We start from the raw sequence: 8,380 nt of genomic DNA on the forward strand, positions 1-8,380 counted from the left end.
TGGTTGGAGCGGCTGCGTATTTAAACTCGAGGACACCCAGTCCCGGACACCCAGTCCTGAACACGTAGCTCAGGACACCAAGTCCTCACCGTATTCTCCTTGAACTAAGGTCACACAGACCTCGTCCAATCACTCGTGGTCAGTCTTCAGGTGACTTCCGAACCTTCACAAACTTGGTCACTCGGTGATCCACAATTTCTCTTGAATTCTCTAGACCATGACGCCTAACCGTCTGGAAGAAGCACAATCTTCAAAGGTAACAAGCGTCGGATCCACGCAGGATCAATCTCTTCAGTGATGCTCAATCACTTGGGGTTTGTAGGTGTTTGGGTTTGGGTTTTCCTCACTTGATGATTTTCGCTCAAAGTCCTCGGAGGATGGGTTGCTCTCAAATGACAAGTGTCAGTTATTTTCGGAGTTGCCAAACAGCTAGTGGTTGTAGGGGGCGTCTATTTATAGCCTAGGGAGCAGCTCGACATGATAAGACATAAATGCCCTTCAATGATATGACCGTTAGGTGGATAGATATTTTGGGATAGCTGGCACATAGCACAGCAACGGTCGGAATTTTGAGTAGCAAAATCCTCAGGGCTATCATGTTCCTCACTGTGTAGGCAATCCGCACTGGCGAATTCCCAACTCCTCAGTCAGAACAAATTCCTCAGAGACCAGAAGAACTTCGTCTCTGTCACTGAAGAATATGACTGGACTGTATGAGATTTCCAATGGCTTCACTCGAAGGGCTTGGTAGGTGTAGGATTTTGAGTTGAGCATCACATGGAAATTTTTCCTTAGTATTTCCTCGACCCCCTTTAACAGTACGGTGTTTCCTATGACTCAAGAAAGAGAAAATGAAACTACGAAAACAAAAGTCTTCACGCTTCATGTTCCTCAAATGAATACCAAGTCTTCAAGGTCACACCAATTTCTTCACTTTCAAAGTCTTCAGAAATCCAAAGTCTTCAATCGAAGAACTTCATTTTTAGGGGTCGACTTTCTCTGTAAATATCAAACTCCTCATAGACTTATAGACCTGTGTACTCTCACAAACGCATTAGTCCCTTAACCTATAAGTCTTCGATACACCAAAATCACTAAGGGGCACTAGATGCACTTACAATCTCCCCCTTTTTGGTGATTGATGACAATATAGGTTAAGTTTTCAACGGGGATAAACATATGAAGTGTAAATGCTGATATTGCGGAATTTGATTGCAAGATATAGAAGAACTCCCGCTGAATATGTGCATGGTGAGGTATTTGCTTTTGAAGCATTGCACACTTGAAGAGTAGAATCATGGAGATCCCCCCTATATCTTGTAATTCATACACGCATTTGACATATCACAATGAAGAATTTGAAATGCATGATGAAATATGGTGACTGATGTAATTCAGCATGCGTGCATTAGCATATATGAGGAATAAGCATGCAGAAAAACATATCAAAAGTATCAGAGCACCATCGGGTTAAGTTTACAACTTGATCCAATAAAGTCTCAGAAGAATGAGAGTTGTAACTTAAAAAAACGCCCATATAGAAAGACCCGCTTGAAGACTAACTCAAAATTCTCCCTTTGTCATCAAATAACCAAAAGGATCGAATATGAGGACTAACGCCCCTGAAGAATATCAAGTTGATGAAGGAGCGCCAGCGTTGTTGGGGTCGTTTGTCGTAGTAGGGCCTGCCGCAGTGTCGTCCAAGTCTTCATTCTCATCGGTGTCGCACGATGAAGAATATGAACTGGCCACCAGAGAAGGAGCCTTGAACTTCTTGAATTTCTTCGGTGGAGGTGCAGACCAGTCAAAATCTTCCTTGAGACCCATTTTCTTCAGATCTTCTTCACCATACAGATGTGACAGAATGGCCCAGGTGCGACTGAAAACTTCATGGAGGTAGTAATGGTTTTTCTTCACTGCATTGTGTGTAGCAGTCATGTTGTGAAGAAATGAACCAAACTGACGCTTAACCCATTTATGGTTTCGATCCACCTTCTGGTGAAGACTAAGCAGTAGCTCACGGTCAGTCATCACACGTGGAGCAGTGGCTTGAGGAGTAGACTTGGGTGCATTGGCAGAGTCATGGGTGGCAGAGTCATCATTGGTGGAATAAGATGCAGCTTTGCGAAACTGTCCATCCAATGGACGAATGCCTTCATCTATAACAGCTGGTGCCTTGCCCTTTTCATCAACTGACAAATAAGTCTGCTTGACGACTTCAATCGGGGGCAAGTAGCTGAGGTGATTCTGAAAATCAGCTTTGTAGTTGAGTGAAGACCTTGTCCTGAGGAATCTCATAATCCAAGGTGCATAAGGCTTCAGCTCAAATGGAGACAGTGCAACATTTGCCAGAGTCCTCATGAAGAAATTGTGACAATTAACAGGAATGCCATGAACGATGTTGAATACCAGATTCTTCATGATGCCAACAATTTCCTCATCATATGAGTCGTGGCCTTTGATAGGACTCATTATCCTTGTAAGAATACGATAGACAGTTCTGGGCACATAAAGTAATTCCTTCACAAGGAATTTGGTTCGTGGGGCCTGACCTGGCTTCAAAGGTTTCATCAGAACCTGCATGTAGTGATTTGTAAGCTCAGGTTCACTGTAGATGCAACGAGCTTCTTCAAGGGGAGGACCGAGTGGTAAGGCATGAAGCAATTCAGTAGTTGGTGCTGTGTAGTGAGTGTTCTCAGACATCCAGTCCAGCACCCATGAATTCACATCTTCAGAGTCTCCTGTGATGTGCTGCGTCGCGTAAAATTGAAGAATCAGTTCTTCATTCCAATCGCAGATGTCAGAGCAAAAATTTAACAGTCTAGCATCATGAAGAACACTGAGGACTGGTGAAAGTGCGTTATATCGACTAGAGGGGGGGTGAATAGGCGATTTTTATGAAATTCTTCACTGAGGAATTTGCCGGTGAGGAAATTCCTTAGCGAAGAACTACTAGCAGCGGAATGAGTACTCAAAAGTAAACATAATAGAATACAAGCATAGTCATCATGATGAAATGAAGATAGGCACAGAGTACAGAAGCGTAAGCACAGGATAACACAGGATGAAGACAAAAAGACTGAAGATATTGCACTGAGGAAATTGAGAAAGTCTTCAGTCAAAGTCTTCAAACACATATATGAATAAGCACACAACACAGTTATGAGGAAATGGAAGAGTTGAGGAAATAGAACCAGTAAGCTTGGTGAAGACAATGATTTGGTTGACCAGTTCCAACTGCTGTCTCAGTTGTACGTCTGGTTGGAGCGGCTGAGTGTTTAAACTCGAGGACACATAGTCCCGGACACCCAGTCCTGAACACGCAGCTCAGGACACCCAGTCCTCACCATATTCTCCTTGAACTAAGGTCACACAGACCTCATCCAATCACTCGTGGTAAGTCTTCAGGCGACTTCCAAACCTTCACAAACTCGGTCACTCGGCGATCCACAATTCCTCTTGGATGCTCTAGACCATGACGCCTAACCGTCTGGAAGAAGCACAATCTTCAAAGGTAACAAGCGTCGGATCCACGCAGGATCAATCTCTTCAGTGATGCTCAATCACTTGGGGTTTGTAGGTGTTTGGGTTTTGGGTTTTTCCTCACTTGATGATTTTCGCTCAAAGTCCTCAGAGGATGGGTTGCTCTCAAATGACAAGTGTCAGTTTCTCTCGAAGCAGCCAACCAACTAGTGGTTGTAGGGGCGGCTATTTATAACCTAGGGAGCAGCCCGACATGATAAGACATAAATGCCCTTCAATGATATGACCGTTAGGTGGATAGATATTTTGGGATAGCTGGCGCATAGCACAGCAACGGTCGGAATTTTGAGTAGCAAAATCCTCAGGGCTATCATGTTCCTCAGTGTGTAGGCAATCCGCACTGGCGAATTCCTAACTCCTTAGTCAGGAAAAATTCCTCAGAGACCAGAAGAACTTCATCTCTGTCACTGAAAAAATTGACTGAACTGTATGAGATTTCCAATGGCTTCACTCGAAGGGATTGGTAGGTGTAGGATTTTGAGTTGAGCATCACATGGAAATTTTTCCTTAGTATTTCCTCGACCCCCTTTAACAGTACGACGTTTCCTATGACTCAAGAAAGAGAAAATGAAACTACGAAAACAAAAAGTCTTCACACTTCATGTTCCTCGAACGAATACCAAGTCTTCAAGGTCACACCAATTTCTTCACTTTCAAAGTCTTCAGAAAGTCTTTAGTGATTCAAAGTCTTCAGTCGAAGAACTTCATTTTTAGGGGTCGACTTTCTCTGTAAATATCAAACTCCTCATAGGCTTATAGACCTGTGTACACTCACAAACGCATTAGTCCCTTAACCTATAAGTCTTCAATACACCAAAATCACTAAGGGGCACTAGATGCACTTACAATCTCCCCCTTTTTGGTGATTGATGACAATATAGGTTAAGTTTTTAGTGGGGATAAACATATGAAGTGTAATTACTGATATTGAGGAATTTGATTGCAAGATATAGAAGAACTCCCCCTGAAGATGTGCATAGTGAGGAATTTGCTTTTGAAGCAATGCACACTTGAAGAGTTGAATCATGGAGATCTCCCCCTATATCTTGTAATTCATACACGCATTTGACATATAATAGAGAAGAATTTGAAATGCATGATGAAATATGGTGACTGATGTAATTCAGCATGCGTGCAATAATATTAACGAGGAATAAGCATGCAGAAAAACATATCAAAAGTATCAGAGCACCATCGGGTTTAAGTTTACAACTCGATCCAATAAAGTCTCACAAGAATGAGAGTTGTAACTTAACAAAAAAACGCCCATATAGAAAGACCCGCTTGAAGACTAACTCAAAATTCTCCCCCTTTGTCATCAAATGACCAAAAGGATCGAATATGAGGACTAACGCCCCTGAAGAATATCAAGTTGATGAAGGAGCGCCAGTGTTGTTGGGGTCATTTGTCGTAGTAGGGCCTGCCGCAGTGTCGTTCAAGTCTTCATTTTCATCAGTGTCGTGCGATGAAGAATATGAGCTGGCCACCAGAGAAGGAACCTTGACCTTCTTGAATTTCTTCGGTGGAGGTGCAGACCAGTCAAAACCTTCATTGAGACCCATGTTCTTCTGATCTTCTTCACCATACAGATGTGACAGGATTTCCCAGGTGCGACCGAAGACTTGATGGAGGTAGTAGTGGTTTTTCTTCACTGCATTGTGTGTGGCAGTCATGTTGTGAAGAAGTGAACCAAACTGACGCTTAACCCATTTGTGATTTCGATCCACCTTCTGGTGAAGACTAAGCAGAAGTTCACGGTCAGTCATCACGCGCGGAGCTGTGGCTTGAGGAGTGGACTTGGGTGCATTGGCAGAGTCATGTGTGGCAGAGTCATCATTGGTGGAATAAGATGCAGCTTTGTGAAACTGACTATCCAATGGACGAATTCCTTCATCTATTACAGCTGGTGCCTTGCCCTTTCCATCAACTGAGGAATATGTTTGCTTGAGGACTTCAATTGGGGGCAAGTAGCTGAGGTGATTCTAGAAATCAGCTTTGTAGTTGAGTGAAGACCTTGTCCTAAGGAATCTCATAATCCAAGGTGCATAAGACTTCAGCTCAAACGGAGTGCAAAATTTGCCATAGTCCTCATGAAGAAATCATGATAATTGACAGGAACGCCATGAACGATGTTGAATACCAGATTCTTCATGATGCCAACAATTTCCTCATCAGATGAGTCATGGCCTTTGATAGGACTGATTGTCCTCGTAAGAATACGATAGACAGTTCTGGGCACGTACAACAATTCCTTCACGAGGAATTTGGTTCTTGGTTCTTGACCTGGCTTCAAAGGTTTCGTCAGCACCTGCATGTAATGATGTGTGAGCTCAGGTTCACTATAGATGCAGCGAGCTTCTTTAAGGGGAGGACTGAGTGGTAGAGCACGAAGCAATTCAGATGCTGGTGCAGTGTAGTGAGTGTTTTCAGACATCCAGTCCAGCATCCATGAATTCACATCTTCAGCATCTCCGGTGATGTGCGGCGCTGCATAGAATTGAAGAATCAGTTCTTCATTCCAATTGCAGATGTCAGAGCAAAAGTTTAGCAGTCCAGCATCGTGAAGAACACTGAGGACTGGTGCGAAGCACGACAGAGATTCCATATCCACGTGAGGAATATGCTCATGGTAGAAGACCTTCTCCTTGTTGAACATCACTGAGGAATAGAAATTGGCTTGACTAGCAGTCCAGAAACGCCTCTTCCTAATGCGAGCAGAGTTATATGGGTTGTAATCTTCGAAGAATACGTGCTCGCCGAAGAAATCATCAGCCTTGAACTTTTGCTTGTGTGAGAATGGATCCTTTGGCTTCGGCAGAGGAGTGTTAGTGAGTTGCATCACGACCTCAGGAATCTCAATCGCACGTTCTTCAGGCTGAGGAATTTCTCGTTCCTCCTTAGTGGCAGTCTGCGTCGTTGGTTGTTCAGCAGCAGCAGTTTCTTCAGCGCTAGTGGCTGGAATTTCCTCATGGACGGATGCAGTGGGATGAGTTTCTTCAGAGCCCATTTGTACAGTTTGTGTGGGGGACTGGGGAATTTGCTGTAGAGGGGTGAACATTGGAGAGTTTGGATGCTGACTTTCCCAGAATTCATCACTGATTACGGGTGTGGAGCAGCCAACATCCACATCTTCATCTTCCATTTCTTCAACGCCAGCCTCTTCAGCTGTGAACTGAGGCATAGGCGAGAAGACGATAGGTGTTGAAGGGATCACATCCACTTCAATTTCTTCATCCAACGGTTCAGACGAAGCAGCAGAAGGAGTTTCTTCATCAGATCCGCTGGGGATCACATATTCTTCATCAAAAGGAACAAGGTCCTTTGATGGTCTGGTTGAGATGGGAACAACATCAATCGGATTTGCAAATGAACTTGTCATAGGCTTCATTTTCTTCGGAGCTGAAGAATTTGAAGCAACTGATGCTTTCCTTTTCTTCACTGCAGCACGCTCTGCAGCCTTGGTCTTCTTCACATCTGGTGCAGATGGAAGGATTGAAGTTGAAGTTGGTGCAGGAGCAGCTGAGGAATCTGGTTGATGTTCTTTAGGCACAACTGATGCAGTTGCCCTGAGTTCTTCAGTTTCTTCAAGCGCACCACTAGTGGGTGCCCTGGCAATTTCTTCAGTGGCTGGAATGCAGTCATCAGCCCTGGAACTCACATTTTCTTCAGCAGCCTGATTGTCATCAGCGGTGCTGGCATTTTCTTCAGTAGGCTGAGCAGATGCTTTAGCTTGAGGAATTTCCTGTTGCGTTGGGGCTGCAACATTGGAAGTGAAGTTATCCGCAAGTTTCACAAAACGAACCTTGGCTCCAAGCCAATCAACGCGATATGCGTCAAAGTCATCACTGAGTTTCTTGATCTCAGTCTGAATAGTGACAAGTTCTTCAGTTGTCATAGAGATAACATTTTTCTGCAGATAGCGCTCTTTCTTTTACTGCGCTTTCTTGATTTGCCTGGCCTTCTCAAATTTCCACTTTTCTTCTTGAATGAAGTGGGTCAACATGTGACTTTGGCCAGGAGTCAGCTTGAAGTCAGGCATGGGAGTGTTGGGGTCCTTGTGCCAGACATTAATGTAGTCGAGGATCAACTTGGGATCCAAAAGCAGTGGCACCTCTGATCCTTTGGCTCTAGCGGCCCTGACTTGCCTGTCTCTAATGATTTCTGCAAGTTCATCATCATCAGCTTCGTCTTCTTCAGACGGTACTTGGAAAGCGACTTGTTTCTTTTGAGGACTTGGGCGAGGACCTCGTCCAGCAGTGGCCTTTGTCTTCAGGAGTGAGGGGCCAGCGGAGGAACTTGGTGCAGCTGAGGAACTAGCTGAGACACCTGAGGCAATGGAGATGCCTGCAGTCCTTTGGCACGAGGTGAGATGCACAGGTGCTGAGGATTTAGTCGGAACAGCTGAGGGCTTAGGCGGAGGAGCTGAGGACTTTGGAGGAACAGGAGCAGCATGAGGAATTGGCCGTGAGGGCTTTGAGGATTCTAGCCATGAGGGCATTGCTGAGGAACTTGGCCTTGAGGGCATTGTTGGTGAAGCACTTGGCTTGCGCGCAGGCTTCTTTGACATAGCCTTCTTTGACTTGACAGCAAAGGCCTCAGCAGAGGCAGCGGCAGCAGCAGAGTCTTCATTGAATTTCCTCACTGTTTCTTTGGCTTGCTTAGCTAACTTGGCTTGGCGCTTGGCCCATTCATCAGGATATTCCTCACCGCGCTTGAGGCTGGTGGGGTCAGCGATTTGGCCTGGTGCCAATGGAGCTCTTGGGCATGGAGGATTGAGTGCGAATTTCTTCATATACTTAGGAGTGACATATCTGTACTCCCTCCATTCTCTTGCCCA

This window comes from Triticum dicoccoides, chromosome 2A (assembly GCF_002162155.2).
Source record: "Triticum dicoccoides isolate Atlit2015 ecotype Zavitan chromosome 2A, WEW_v2.0, whole genome shotgun sequence".
NCBI classification, from domain to species: Eukaryota; Viridiplantae; Streptophyta; class Magnoliopsida; order Poales; family Poaceae; genus Triticum; species Triticum dicoccoides.